Here is a 16,258-nt window from a genome sequence, read left to right as displayed (position 1 = left end):
TGTTGCCATTTAGTTTGACATTTCATTTGGATGGCCCGGCAAAATGATGATGAAGTGCCCCGCCCGACCGAGCCGCGCCAATCGCTGTGTGGGTGGGCGTGGCAGTCGCGACGTTACTCGAGGCCAACAGCTTGGCTTGGCTTGGCCAACAATTTCGCCCGGCTGCTTGCATTTTATGGAGTGCCAAAGTGCCACAAAGGAATCTCTCTTTGCCGTTTCTGCTGCAAAAAAATGTCAATTTGACCGCCAGCTGGCGCCTGCCGCGACTCCCCTCGGCTCTCGCTTTGATATCGTGGAAAATTGATTTTGTTTTTACTGCTGCAAGCTGCGAGTGCATCGCAGCTGCATCGGCAGCTCTGCGATAAGAATTTGCGTTTTCTCTACTTAATCACAACATTTTTCATCACTGCAGTGGCCCAACTCGCGTTCTGGACTCCTCTGCACAGAAGGCGATGCACTTTGCACACAAGTGCAAGTTTATATTTTATTTATTTAATCAGTTTACAATCCCACAGAGCTAGTATGAGAGTGACTGCAAAAAACTATCCATCGATTTTGCATTTATTCGAAATTATTTTGTACCACAGAATGCAATTCACTATTTTGTACCACAGAATGCAATTCACTAATCAAATTTCTATCGATGTTTAAACTATCCCGACTATCCCAGAATTTTTTGAATAAATATCAGGAAATAAATTATTCGTACATTAAAGTTTAGCCTAGCCACTTAGTAATAAGATTGTCTATTTTCATGGGCCTTTCGCCCCTATTGATTTTCTGCCCAACAGCAGATTCCTCAAATTACTTACTATGAAGTATATTATAAACCCATATATTTTATTTAATTCTACTACTATATTTTCACAATAAATTGTAGCATTTATAAAGACCGAATTAAAAAAAAAAAAAAAAAAAAAAATTTTAAATTATAGTAATATGAACTAACATAAAGTTCTTTCAGACATCAAACACAAAAAAAGTAAATTAGGCAAGCTAACAAATAAAATTCGAATCAAGTTCAAGTCATGTATTGAATTGAGTATGAACCATGTCAGGTCGTAATGGAATAAGCCAAATTCAAATTCGCTATGCTACTCCCGCTCAGCTGAGGCTTACAGCTGAAATCTGCATAGCTTTTGTTGTTGCTAAGCCAAGTGTTGCTTCAGCTTGAGCTAATTTTCGTTTCCATTGATGGAGTTTTTAATAAATCAGCGTGAAAATTGTATTTGTATATCAGTATAATAAAGCGATTCAGGCAGAAAAGAGGGTTCTTTGTGTGCGTGTGTGTGCTGGCATACAAAGGGAAATTTAAGAAATCGTCTGCGTACGTTTCTTCACACGTTCGCATTCGCATTCGCATTCGCTTTCGAATTCCAGCTGTCGGAACGCCTGAAAGCACACAAAGATTCATAAAACTCAGCTGCAGGAGCTGTTGAGAGATACAACGAGCGAATGTAGGAGGAAACAACACACACACACACACATATACATATATGTAGAAAATACATACACACACACACACACACGCCCGCACATGGATACAGAGAACAGCCATAAGGAGCTATCAAGAAATCACAACAAATTTACAAGTGCCACACAAATGTTTGACAAAAAGTTTCTGAAAAGCTCTTCACTGATTTCGCAACGTCTCAACGATTTCTTTGGTTTGGTAATAGACTGGGAAGAATAGTGGGGGGGGGGTGTGGTAGGGGCGCTCGATCGGAGTGTGGGCCATGTTAGCCATAGACATTTATGGCCCCGAGATGCTATCGGGCTGACATAAGTTAAGCTGCTTTGCTTTTGCCTTCCCGCTTAAACAACAGCCAACAATTTTTGGCTGCTTGTGCGTCGGAAAATAAACTCATGTGCGGTAAACAACTCTCGGCTTATGTGTGTGTGTGTGTGCGTTTACGCTACATAAACAGCTGAAAAGGATGCTCGAAGTGTGGCAACAACGCACTAAATTTACACTTGAAATATATTTTTGAATGCGCGAACCACAGCAAGTTTTTCAACTGTCTTCCATTTAGTGTTGACACGCCTGGCAATTTGGCCAGGCCGAGCTCGGGGTCGAGCCTCGGCGTATTACGCTGCCGAAGAGTCGCCTGCACTCTCCGCTCTTCGGTTATTAAATAAACTTGCGCCATTTCCAGTTTCGCGCCTCGGCAAACCGCAAACGGTTCCACGGCCCCGCCTCCTGCTGGTAACAGTTATTGCTTATTACTTTGGGGCGACATGGTGGGTGGCGTGGGTGGCAGTTGTGTGGCACACACACGCACGATTTCTCATAAGTAGTTTGGGCCACGATTGCCGTGTGGTTGAGTATAAATTTACCCATGCCCCGCCCCTAGGCGCCAGTTGACTTTGGCGAACATCGAAAATCACAAACCAAAATCTTTATGTTGCGCAAGAGAGTGAGTGTGTGGGAGCATGTGTGTCTATGTGTGTGTCCACATGTGTGCCTGTACTGGCAACACAATGCAAATTTAAATAAATATCACGAGCAGCTTACACAGCGAGTGGCTACCAGGTTAATGCTTCAGTTGCTCCTCTCAAGGAGCAAAAAGCACTCGCTTTTTCATCGCTTACTGTGTTAGCAGTAATATTTGCGCACTTACTTAGTCACACACACACACACAGTCTCGAATCAGCTTAAGAGCTTCCTGCCACTGATGAAGTGTGTGAAATTTATAAATAAAGTATAGCTGCCTTTGTGACTCTGACTCAACTTTGATATTCCAAGCTTTGTTCAACTTTGTGATTATTAATTCATTGTATTATATTTAAAGATGTTGAATTAAATAAAACTTACAATTTTGTAAATCTTTTTTTTTTAGTCGTTGCAGAGCGATGGTGGAAGCTTACCAAGGACATAATTAGAATTAGCAATCTCAAGTGGTGGGCAACGAGAGGTGGATACATTAAGCATTAAAAAGCAAACATTAAATGCCATATTAATAATGGACTGCAGGAATTGCAAATGCTTACTCATAATACGCAATAAGGAAAATACCTGGTAAATACCTATCAGAGGGTTTCTTTTTACTTTACTGGTACTCCACTTCGAGTCCCATATAAATAACATATAAATACTCATCATTAAACGATATCGAACCAAGGCAAAGCTAAGCGTGTGTGCAAGACTCTGATCATTTCTATTCCGGCACACGGTGCGTATGCGTAATGAGCAATGGTAAACACAGGCAGGCAGAGCTAGAGACTGGAGTCTGCGTGTGTGATTGTCGCAAAAACTCATTGTATATTGTCAAATGGGCAAATTGTAGCTGTGGCAACAACTGCCTCCCACGTGCAGGACATGCGGCACACGAGGCGTATGCGTAATAGGGCGGAAGCAGGCCTAGTCGAAGTCAAAGCTCTAGCCACAATCAGGACAATCGGCGTCATTAGCATTTGAGTAGGCGCGTGAAACTACTTGGCTGCGCCTGGATGAGTGCGAATGCCGATACGAGCTGATAAAACTCACCGAGAATCGGCTCTGCGCTGCGGGGGGCCGCATAAATTAGCGTGCGGCAGGACAACCCGCTGTTTGGTGGCGCACAAAAAAAGGCTAAACGCGTAAGCGCTTCACATTTAAATGCTAAATAGCTGGTAAAAGGATAACGCATAGCCTTATTGCCGGCGAACGGCACGTTCGACTGGCGCTCGCTGCCAGGGAAACGGGAGACGGGAAGCCGGCAGAAATTAAAGTGTTACCAAAATAATAACAACAAATTGACGTTGTACAACAACAGCGGCGGGCAAACTCATTCGCGAAAATGCTGCTAGACTCGCGCAACGGGTTACAACAAGGCCATTTGTGGCCCCCTCTCAGCTCCCTGTGGGCGGTCTGGCTCTGTGTGTGGCACGAGGTCACGCGCTGCGCTGCGCTCTGCTGCCTGCCACTGCCAGACGTCAACATGAACGACAACAGCAACAACAACAACAACAACAACGGCAACGGCAACGACAACATTTATTCAAATCGCATAGCAGGTCGCCATTATATCAGCTTGACATGCGATAGTCAGGCCAGCACCGAAAATAGTCGAAATACCAGCGCAGCGTAAAATATCGAATTTTCCAGTGTTGCAAGGGGAAACAACGAATCTGACAGATTCAAGAAACGTTTTCGAGGCATTAGTCACAGGAATAGAGCAAGCAGCACACCAGAGCAGGATACAGACATTAAGATTGAAATGTTTGTTTGTGATCGATAGTCATAACGATGAATACGATAAATCAAGGTCCATTAGCATATTCAATAATTATGTTTCGTACAAAAATTGGAATATATTTTATCATTTATCTGATCTAATAAAAATGAGCAAAAGCTGCTTTATTATTCAATTCAGTATTCAAAACAAATAGAAAACGTACTAAAATAATATACTGTAGATGTATAAATGTGAATAATTAAATCAAATTAGCAGACAACCAGATAAAATTCAAAGAAGAACTTTTACCTAACGCGCAAACGTCCTTTTGATGGAGTAAATTCCAAATCGGTCGAATGGTTTCCATTTCAATAGGTAGCTCATATTGTACTAGAGATTTACATTTATGTTTGGGGTAGATCAATAAATAGTAATTTAAAATTTTACAGGCTATTTACAACAAAATTTAAGTGTGCATTTCAGTTAGCTCATGAATCGAAATCAAGACTAGCTGAATAGAAAGGGACGAGGCTGATTCCACGTGCCCTTATGATTCAATATTTATAACCAATTGAATCATTCAGTTTCGAATAACTAATTTACTCTTTTGGAGCTAGTTACTTAGTTTTATTTTAAAATATATTTTTAAAAATTAAATTTAGCTTTGGCTGGTGGGTTGAGCAGTGGAGCAATCGATGCAATCGAAAACATCCCATAGAAAGGAACTACTATCGATGGGATTGCAGTTCTAGTCTCAATAGCTTTCCATCCAGTGAGCAGAACAACCCCAGGAACTCGTTACTTTGCATTGTTACAATAGAAGATGCGAATACGACTTACGCTACAACATTCATATAGATAGAAATAAAAACCTTTTCCGCATTTGTCTTAAGACTTTGTAGCATTTAGTTTGAATCGCTGGCATGTCAAGTGCTGAGATGGGTAAAGGAAAGCAACTCAGCTGCTGAGATCATTTGGCGTTTCTGGCAGGCGCCAACAATAAATTAAAGAGCCAAAATGATTCCTCTTTTAGGGCCTTTGTTGTCGCAGCCTTTCTATTTGAAGCCTCTTGCCGTTGACGATGTCGCTGCATTCACTTCGGGTACGTTTCTCATTTCAGCCTTGGTGTCGTCCTTACACTCGTTACTCTCGTTGTCCTCGTTGTCGCGTTTACAATGTCGGAGGACGACGAGAATCTGCAAGCAACAAACGCTGCAGCTGGATGGACGTTCAAGAAAAATGCCCCTGGAACGTGCTCAACATTCGCCGGATATCCGCCGTGAAGAGGCAAGGAAGAAGAAGACGACGATGAGGAAGAGGGAGAAGAACAAGGCGAAGCTGTAGCAACAGCAGCCTTTAATCGTGCCTCAAGTGCAGACGGCAGGATCCGGAAGGCGCAGCTGAAGTCCTGCCAGGTGGCTGAGGCGGGGAGCTGCGTTACTTAAATGTAACCCAAATGCCCGGCAACCGGATGCGTCGCATAAAATTACAAATGGCTGACGCTAAGTGGCGCCCAGCTGGGCCTCGGCCGGGCCGTAACTCATCACACGTAGTCCCTCAAAATATCGCCATAATTAGTCCGAAAATGCATATATAGTTAAGCAATAAATTGCCCGATTGTGCCCGAGACGAAGCAGTTAATTGCGTATTATCACAGCTGTTCCAGAATAAGTGCAGCACTTGATGTGAATTTATGGCAGCCGCAATACCATTTGATATCTGTATAAGTGGATGCGTATGTGTGTGCGTGTGTGTGTGTGTGTAGTGGCAAGGACCATGCACAATTAGTTGAGCCACAGCAGAGCCAAACACCAATATATAATGCCTGACAAATGCAAACAGATGCACATACATGACAACTAAATAAATACGTCTGCGGGGCGCTTGTATGCCATGTTAATGCGGTTGTTGAAGCTGCTTCTACTGCTGCTGTCTGCAATACCTAGATGCCCACACTCACACACACACACACAGATAGATAGGAATGAACGTGATGTGTATTTCGGTGCTGTGACATTTGCTTAACCTGCCCGCTGCGCTTGGCTGGCAAACAGCAGAAGCGAATGCGTATGCTTAATATTGCATAATCTGGTATGCATGCCAAAAAGCACATTAACTGTACCGCACACACAAACAAACGAACTCATACACACACAGGTAGTCAGGCAGCATTTGCAATTGTTCGGTGCGGCGCTGCTGGTTTTGAAATTGTCATGCGCCATCTAGCGTTTGAAAATTGAATTATGAATAATTGCGTTTTGTTGCTGCTGCAACCGGTGTGCTACATATGTATATGTAGTTGTATGACTGCCTGTTTGTTTGTGTGTGTGCGTATGTGTGCGCTTGGCATGTTACCTACTTTTATGAGCTCGCTTCCGGCACCGCAGTTTGCCGCGTGCGGCTACCTCAACAATTTCAGCAGTGCTGCGCAGCTGTGGCAGAGCTAACAAAAAGCTAGTTTTTAGCGGAATTTGCATAAAATTGAGAACAGTTGGTAAGTGGATTCTATTTGGCGATATTTTTAAAATATATATTCTAATTATTTTATTATATTTATATTAAATATATATTGATATACAATTTTAAAAATCTTGTGAGTTATTTATTTCGTTTGATTTTTAATTCATGTTTCATTTTCGATCTATAATAATATCCATAAGAACATTTTTGAGATTAGTTTTAGATAACCATATGGTTGGAGTTTCAGTGGGATTCATATTGTATATATGTGTATAATAATAATAATAAAAAAAAAAAAAAAAAAAAAAAAAAGTAAGAAGGCTCCAGTCGAGACTACTCGATTACCCTGAACCCTCCAAGCTGATATTCGAATCATTCTGGACTTCTTTTATGCACACATACATACACATGCATTTATAAGCACTGCGCAGTTAGCAGCGACAGCGCTTGGGCTGCGCTGTAGTGTGCGCAATACTATGAGAATTTATTTCTTGAATAATTTCTTTTGTAGACATACGATCTTAATGAAACCTTCAGAGCGTAATCATATGGTGAAGCACAAGTCTCTAGTACTTGATACACTTATTATAAATTTGGGGGCGAAGGGGGCGTGGTATCCAAAATCTGTAAATTACAAAATCTTTGTATCCATTAACTTTATATACAACGCATATTTGAAGTCTCCAGGTCTAAAAGTGTTCAAATTAGGCTGAAAAAACAATGTCGATTTTTCGATTATTCTCGATAAAAAAGTTATCGGAGTTATCGAATAAATATGATAAACTTGTACTGCCTATGGTATACACGAGTATGCATGCCAAATTCCAGCTCTCTAGCTCTTATATCTTCTGAGATCCTTTTGCGGATGGGGTCTGCGATGATTCCTTCTGCTTGCTACATACTTTTCACAAAACCATTATACCCTGATTTCCCATTTTCAATGGGTTCAGGATATAAAAACATTTTACTATACTTTATAATATAGGAGGCTTTATGTAAATATATTCTCTTAATGATGATCCAGTAATTTATTCGTTTTCTACTTAAAAATTACGCTCTTGCAATTCCTCTTCTGCTAATCCCATTTTCTTTTCATATCAAAGCCACTATATTTACCTATCGATATCTATGTCTATCGATACTTAATCATATCTTCTGTTAATTAACTAATGATTATTTTAAAATAGCTTATTCAAAATGCGCACAAATCTCATTATGATTAACTTATAAAGCTAATAGCAGAGAATGCAAAGTCTGCATAGTAAAGTCAACAGTTGTCAAAGTCCCGTTAAAGTATTCTTTGAAATTTAAATTGAGTACATAAATAATAAAATATGATCCAAGTTAAACTAAATTCCCTCAAGTGGGACATATTCATTGTTTTACTATCAAGGAAATGGCATTACACGATTTTTAAGCCAATATGTTTAGTAAGCAAACTTGATATTATATAAATAAATATTAAATTATCTTATATTGTATTAAATTCATTACAAAAGATTCGTTTGTAATATTAATTTAGATTATGTTGCTCATATTTTCCTTTAGATGAAAAAAGCCAAATGAAGCGACAAAGCATTAGGGCGGCTAAACTCTACCACAGAGACAGCTAGCTATATGCGACATCTGTGTCTATTTGTATGCTAGTCGCTCTCTGTCTCTCTGTGTGTGTGCACACAAATGTGCGCGTGTGTGCGTGTGTGTGCATGTGTATATTTGCGCTGGTTTTCATATTACAGCAACCCACTAGCACACGTGCTTCGTGGTGCGGTTAACGATTGCATTTCATTGCATTGACATTGCCTTCAGTGTGTGTGTGTGTGTGTGTGTGAGTGTGTGTGGGTGTGTGTGTGCATGTTTACTTATTCAGTCAAACCCAATTTGGCTTTTCGGCACATTAAAAGGCAGCGCACGAAGCAGCTGACAGAGTTATAAATGAAATTCATACAATTAAATATTTGCAGCAGCCATGCGACAGTTCCTTAAGGCGTGGCAGACTCCCTCAAACACACCCACACACACACCCTAATGGAGAATGCCATTGGCCCTAATCTACTTAGCGAGCCATTCAACATGATGCCACAATGCCAAACAGCGAGCACAATGAACCCAAAGACCAAGTCGTGGCCCAGCTCAAGTCGTCTCTGTCATCCTCTGCCCATATTGCGTGTGTGTGCGTGTGTGTGCGTGTGTGTGTGTGTGTTGCATCGTTTTGGTCATTTGGTCCTCGCTTCAGTTGACAAAATGAAGCAACAACCCTGATGAGTGTAAAAAGCAAAATCTAATTTAGCGCAAGCGACCTTGGCTCCATGGCTAAGCCCCTCGCAGGAGGCGCGGAGCAGAAGTTCCGTTACCAGGTATGCGCAGCGTAATTTTTGGTAACAATATTTGCAGCTTCATTTTTATAAACTTGCGCAGGCAATTTTGCGAGCGACTGGCTGCCATTTAAATTTTGTGTCAACATTTTCCCTCAGTCGTCTTGGCCATATGTGCGACCTTATTATTAAATCGCATACTCATGGCAATGGCTGCTGCTGTTGTTGTTGTTGTTGTTGCTGCTGTTGCTCGTGCTGCCACTTGGCTGGGTGTTAAACATTGTTATAAACGCGCGTCAACATCCAGCAGCTGCTTGTCCTCGTCATCATAATGGAAATTGAGAACGTAAGCGGGGCAGGAGGCGAGGAGCTCGCAAATGGAATTGGAGACTGAATCTGCAGAGACTGTGTATCTGCCTTTGCCTTGACATTTCGTTCATGTCCCTGGCGCAGCTTTGCTTTAACAAAAATAGAAGACAGCGAAGCAATTGTTGCGCCTAGTAGAAGCTCACAGAGGCCAGCAGGAGCTGGGCAGAATCTTACATATATTATGAAGTATTTTTGCATTGGCATTCAATAAATTCAGTCAGGCTTGTGATTACGCAAACACACATGTGGCGGTGCTCACATGCCGCGTCATCCTGCCACCCCCTCCTGCCGCATTCAAATCTCAATTGTTATGCGGCGGCTCGGCTTATGCAACGATCCCTGCTCCTCCTCTACTTGCTGTCTCCCTGTCGTCTTGTCGTCGTTGTCGTCGTTGTCGTCTGCTGCGTCGTCATTGTCGTCGATTGATGCGGGCATAAAAGGCAGCTCATTACGGCTGAGTGCCATATAATTATGGATTTTATATGGAAATGTTCTTCGCATCTCTTTGTGCAGGGGCTTAAAAAGTACTTACAACTGCATGTTGTCTCTTTAGATACTAATAATAACGATGTTCTTATACCCTGTACTCAATTATAAAGAGGATTCAAAATAAGAAAGATAGAGACAGAGGAAGAGAGACAGGAGGATGGAGAAAGCAAAGAAAAACAAAGAGATATTATGAGAATGAGTGAAAGAGAGAGAACGAAAAATTTAAAAATTAATAAAAAATACATTATTTTTGGAAAGTCGATAATCTTCAGAGAACTTGGATCTTTCGCTTATTGAGTGAGTTAGAGCTACGACAGTACACATCCCGTTACAGGATATATTGTTATGAGATAGGTCATTAATTTGAAAGGAAGCTTAGCAAGAGCAAAGGGCAACACTAACCCATGCACATCTGACACCGTCTGACTCGCTCTTCGACTCTAATTAATTAGCCGCACAAAAATCCTAAACAGTCAAGCGAAATATATGCGTCGCGAGCACGCGACTAGGAGAGTGAAGGCAGCTCCAGATGGAGGATGGAGGAGCAGGAGGCGGAGCTGGAGCTGTCGCTGACGTTGACAGTGACCAAGAGCGACTGTTGCAGCAATGAACTTTGACACAAAGTGTCAACTGTAGCGCTTAAGGATGCTGCTGCTCCTGCTCCTGCTCTGGCTCCTGCCAGTGCCACTAAAAGCGTCTTACACGAAAATCTATTTAGCGAATTTCTGGGAAATCAGTGCGGGAATCAGTGGGGGCCACTGGCGAGGAACCTGCAATTAGGCAACAGCCAGGCTCGTTGTGATGAGCAGAAGATTCTCTTCGAGCAACGTTTCCTGTCTGTCGGCGCTTAAAGCGCGCTGCATGCCTCGCGTGGCAGAGCTTAAAGCTGCTGCCTAATTGAAATTTCACTGGGTGTCAAACGGAAGCGGCAGCTGTTTGTTATTTGCCGATTGTCGCGCGAACGCTTCCGGCTGTCGTTTAACGCTCGCGATTCGAGCGAGAGGCTGAGAGGCTGGGGCTAACTCTGAGACTGGGACTGCGACCGAGCTGCGAAGGCGGCCTGAGGCATGCACGAGCGCCTAAAAGTACATACAGCATTGATATAGAAGACGTGCAACCGCAGTGTGCGTGCCGCAAAGACAGAAGGCAGCGCCCACTGCGTGCGTAAAACTTTTGCAGACGCTCCAGAAACAAAAAAAAATATATATATAAATAAAAAAAATAAAGAAAAAGGAAAGAACAACTGAAAATTAAAGAAAGAGGGGCAAAACTGGAGGATATATAAAGCATAACACTTGACATTGACAAATTAGTTCCAGAAGACAACAGCAGAGTGTCGTGCCACAAGCCCCTACAGCGGAGCTGGCACAAGTGGGAGTGGCAGAGTGCAAGGGCTGCCGAGGGGCGCGCCAGTTGGTTAAAACAACTTCCACTTGCAGGCAGCTGCGAGCTGAGAGCTGAGCGCTGTGTGGTGTGTAGGAGGTTAAAAATAATAAAATACCTACTGACATGATAGACACGAAGGACTTTTCTTTTTATTTAACGTAGATTGGAAAAGTTTCGACAGTCGACAGTGGACCGGCAGCAAACCCCGCCTCCTGCTGGCAGTACGTACAGCCACTCGAACACTCACTGTGCGAGCAGCACATGCACTTAAGTAACTGCCAACAGTATCAGCAGCAGGAGCAGCAGCTGTGATTTGGATGTCGCGCTGAATCAAGCCCAACGGACAGTGAGGCCTGCCTTTGTGCTCCTTGTCTCTAGAAGCACATGTTTAGTTAATTGTATAAGATTCAGCCAGTCGCTCTCTCTCTCTCTCTCTCTCTTTCTCTCTGCCTGTCTCCCTCATGAATCATGGTGCAATGCTTCGCGGAGGTCACAAAAAATTGCGCGGAATTTATTGCATAGTTGCAGGCGCAAAAGTTGTTAAAGTAAATCTCAACTTACAGACGCTCCGCATCGCATCGCATCGCATCGCATCGTGGGCTATTCGCCTCACAGCAACTTTGCCTAATGAGTTATGTGGCGGTAATTGAGAGCGAAGGATAGCGACAAGCAGGATAAGGAACATCCACGAAGGATGAAAAACAATTATACGCACACCGAAAAGTATGCAGCGCAACTTTTATTTTCAGCTCGAACTCTGAACCCGGGCTGACAAACTTTATGATTTTCAATTTATTTGAAACTCGTGCCCCGCAGCCGGCAGAGCTGGGCAATTGTGGTCAAGCCGCGGCCTCGGCCTCAGCCCCGGCCCAGCGTGGCCATTATTGCGTACCAAATTATGCAGCAAATAAATCAACGAGATCAACGAAATAAGCGCTCACCCCTAATGCCCGTCAATCAGGACTTACAACTTAGACAAGAAGCAGCAAAATATACGAAATTGGAGAAATAACAAGTCATTATCCATATATATCAGTAGCCGAATATGAAATGCCCTCTCGCGCTTAACAGTTTTTTATTAACTTATCAAGTATACTTTGAAAAGATTGAATATTAGATATGAATAGTGAATCAAATAGTGAAAGCTTCGCAATTAAATTAGAAAATACCATTTCTGTTCTAAGAAGAAAAGAAAAAAAAAAACAATTAAAAAACAAATAAATTAAATTAAATAATATTAAATAAATTAAATGTTATAAAAAATGAAAATGAAACAAAAAAATTATAAATACTTAAACAATTAACAATAAAATTAAACTGAAAACTCGAAAAAATAAAAATACACAAGAAGAAGTTAAATGAAAAATAAATCAATTACAATGAAATAAAAAAAATAAAAAAATAAAACTAAAAATCAAATACAAATATTGTAAATAATAAAAACTAAATAAAAAAATAAAAATAATATGAAAATATTTTAAATACCTATAAATTTAAAAATTAAAAAAAAATAAATAAATAAATAAATAAAGCATAAATTTCTTTTATATATTTTTCTCATTTTTTACCTTATATATAATTTTGATATACCATATCAATATTCGCTATATTTCCTTTGTTAATTTGTTAATTGTATTGTGTTCATAAAAAATGTTAATCGTATTTGAAGCCATTATTAGTCTGAGCAGCCCCTCGCAGACCAAGTGTATCGAGCGAAAAGCTGCGGAGTTTTGATTATTATTTATGAGTAATTTTTTGAGTTTTCAGTTTCTGGCTCTCGCGAAGCTTTTTAGGGAATATGAGCCGCAGGCGGACTGGACGTCCATAGTAGACACCACTTAAGAATTGTTTTGAAATTTATCATAAAAATACATTTCAACAACTTTGCTTGGCTCATTCACTGATTTATGTGCGTTGTGGGCAGGGGGCAGCAGAAAGAGAGGAAAATTTGTTTAGGCGCTTAATTTAAGTTCATAAAAAATGGGAAGAACAGTTCGCAAATTGTGAAGCAAAGTGCAGCAGCAAAGTTTCTCTCCTACTAATTTATCAGCGCTGTTCGATGTGCTCAACTCCTTGGCCCATTTCCTATTTGGCATTTCCCCCTTTTCGTCTTGTCGTCTGTTCGCATTTTCGCATTTTCGCATTTTCCGTTTCTGGCACTTTTCTGCCTTTCTACTGCTTCTGTTGGCCAACTCCGGATCTCACATCGCTGGCTACCTAAGTGCGGCACTTCATTTGCATTTAAAATGTTTTCGCCTGCTCACTTTCTGCCCCAACTTTGGCTATTCATTTGGCACATTTCGCTTTGTTTGCCAATTCGGCGGTGCGGTGAGGCGCCACCGGCACAACCACTGCCACAGTGGGTCAAGTGGGTCGCCCAATGTTTATTTGCTTTCCATTCCATTCTTCTTTTTTTTCAGCAGTAAAGTTTATTTTCTGGTTGTTCTCTGCTGTCCGTTACTTTGCGGTTTTTGGTTGTGTGTATTGTCAGCTCGGGTTACGCTTATCGATTTCGATTACCGACTGCGATTGCAAGTGCGATTCCGATTACGACTACGTTGAGAAGGGGCAGCAGGTCCGAGCAGTCCAAGCCCCATCCAGGAATGTGGATCGACTGTAATTTGCGCAAATTAAACGCTTCCATCTCAAATGGTATTTTTTGAATAATCATGGGGCACTTAATGCGCACCTTGAGAGGGAGCATTATTTATGTTTCTTTGGCGGGCCTAAGTATGCAATAAAATTGTATTTAAGACGCCTAATGAAATTTGGGGCATTTAAATTATTGTGCAATATACGAAAATGTAAAAAGCGAAGCGCCATTTAGATAAAAGCAGAAAGGACTCACCTCTAATTTATGACGAACGGAGCGAGTGGGCGAATGGGCATGTGGGCGTGGGGGCGTGAGCCACACAAAAGTATTCGCTGACCCAAGGCACTAAATTCGCTTGTCTTTAACACACACCCACACATACTGACACACATACACACGAGCGCATAAATTAAACGCAAATTGCGTGTAGCTGGCCTTTGAAGATGATGAATCGCAGGCGAGGCGGGATTTGTTGACGCGCAGACGTAGAAATACCAGATTAAAAATTAATTTAAATTCTTAATTCATCCGCTAATGTCCACAAACGGAAGCAATAGACGACGCCCCCGGGGACAGCTTTAACTGTAGCTACATTTCTGTATGGCTGTATTCCGAGTCATGTCCAGGACCTCAAACGAGGTCACTTTAAGCTGTTGGGCGTGGCGTTGTCGGGGGCGGAGGGCGGAGGGCGGCATACACAACATTTTGTATAGCCGCATGGCAGCTTTGACACTTCCTGGAATTAATTACTTTAAACTTAGCCAACCGCGTTTTTCAACATCAGCCCCCCTCTCCTTTTCTCCCTCCCTCTGCCACTCTCTATATCTGTGTGTCGCGCGCCATGGGGCGAGCTGGCAAAATTAAATAATAAATTATTATTTCTGTGCGAGCCAATGAAGTGTGCCAAATTTAATGGTGCCCATGGAGCACATAGTTGGCTAGTGCGCCACTTCAAAGTAATTGCTAAACAGAGACGGAGCGAAGCGGGCCTGCAGCTGGAGCTGGAGCTGGAGCGGAAGTGGGAACAGTACTAGTCGTGGAGGTGGTCCAGAATAATGCTTAGATTCACACGAGTCTATTGAGCACAGCGAGAATAAGAAGTAAACAGACTGAAGCAGCGGAAAGCGCTTGACTGGAAGAAGAAGAAGGGACAAACACAAACAGACAACAATGTATATGCACTTGAACCAAATACACAGTTCACAAATATTATACGAGTGAAGTAATATGGAAAAGCTTACATGTCTTTTTTACAAGTGCATGTAAGAGTCAATAAAAATAAAATTATTTAAAGTTACATACATATATAACTTTAGCAATATATTTAAGACATTTATTGCTGGATTCATTCATAATGTCTAACCAATTATTACCATGCAGATAGCACCAGACAAATTTGCATGCTTAAAAAAAAAATAATAAAATTCCTTCATTCTTTATGGTAGGAATTTTTTTAAGGTTGCTTAATTTATTTTTATCTATACCCTATACTGAGCTCTTTTTCAGATAGTGTATTTCATTAATAGTGTATATGTGAAAGCTATGCCTGAGGCCGTTTTAAAAATTCCTTTAAAAATATTCAGCTAGATCTTAAGGTATTATATCAATTAAGATTTAAAAATTATTATTATTATTTTAATTTAAAAATTATTAATCAACAAATAATAAAATAAATACCAAATTTTTTAAATAGCTTGATCTTAAGGTATTATTTATATTTAATTAATGGTTTAATATAATGATAGACTATTAATAATTTATTATTATAATTTCAAAAATATTAATTAATTGAATAGTTCATATTACGATGATCAGTTATTCAGATTATCAAATGTTATGTAATTTTCTGTCTTTCACAGATTTAGTAATATCACTGCCCATATTAGGCTAAGACTTAGGGCATAGCTGACCAGTCTGATAAATACAACAGCCTTATCTGGTTGGTGATATTATTGTAATAATATTCCGTACTTTTTTATGAGATACAAAACATCTTTAAAATAAATAACGAAATTAAAAAGAGCACAAAATGTCAACATTATTATTGAATTACTATTATTATAATATTCCTACTATCTCTACTACTATTTGCTGGCTACAGGGTACAATGAGAGCAGCTGATTCATATCTTTCGGCAAACTTGAATTTGTCTAATTATAGACGCTCCGTTGACAACGCTTCGAGTGTTATCTTTTATAGCAAATCATTTAACAGAGCGAGTCTCTAGCTTTGGCTCTAAACTCTTTGAAATGAGATTGCTCGCACTTCCAGGTAAATGCCCGAGTCCAATTTTAATGTTATCCAACAAAGTGCCTACAGCAAAAGGCAGGCACTGACTGGCTAGACGAGCTGCTCTGTTTGGCGAACAATTTTCGCGACACACACACACACTCATTAGATGACGCTGGCGTGTGGAAATTTCGTTATATATATATCTCTCATTGCAGTCAGGCGTTGACGATTTTGAATTTATGTTAGAGTGAATTGGC

The 16,258-nt window shown here is 40.9% G+C and overlaps 1 protein-coding gene across 3 annotated transcripts in view; it reads right to left on the bottom strand.

Moving 5' to 3' along the window:
* Positions 1 to 16,258, bottom strand: part of LOC108621872 (uncharacterized) — a 151,776-nt gene that overhangs the window by 113,724 nt on the left and 21,794 nt on the right. The gene's annotated exons all lie outside the window — the stretch shown is intronic.

The sequence above is a fragment of the Drosophila arizonae genome, chromosome 2 (genome assembly GCF_054131065.1).
Source record: "Drosophila arizonae isolate 15081-1271.41 chromosome 2, UAZ_ARI_1.0, whole genome shotgun sequence".
In the NCBI taxonomy this organism is placed as follows: Eukaryota; Metazoa; Arthropoda; class Insecta; order Diptera; family Drosophilidae; genus Drosophila; species Drosophila arizonae.
This window is presented reverse-complemented; position numbering and strand designations above follow the sequence as displayed.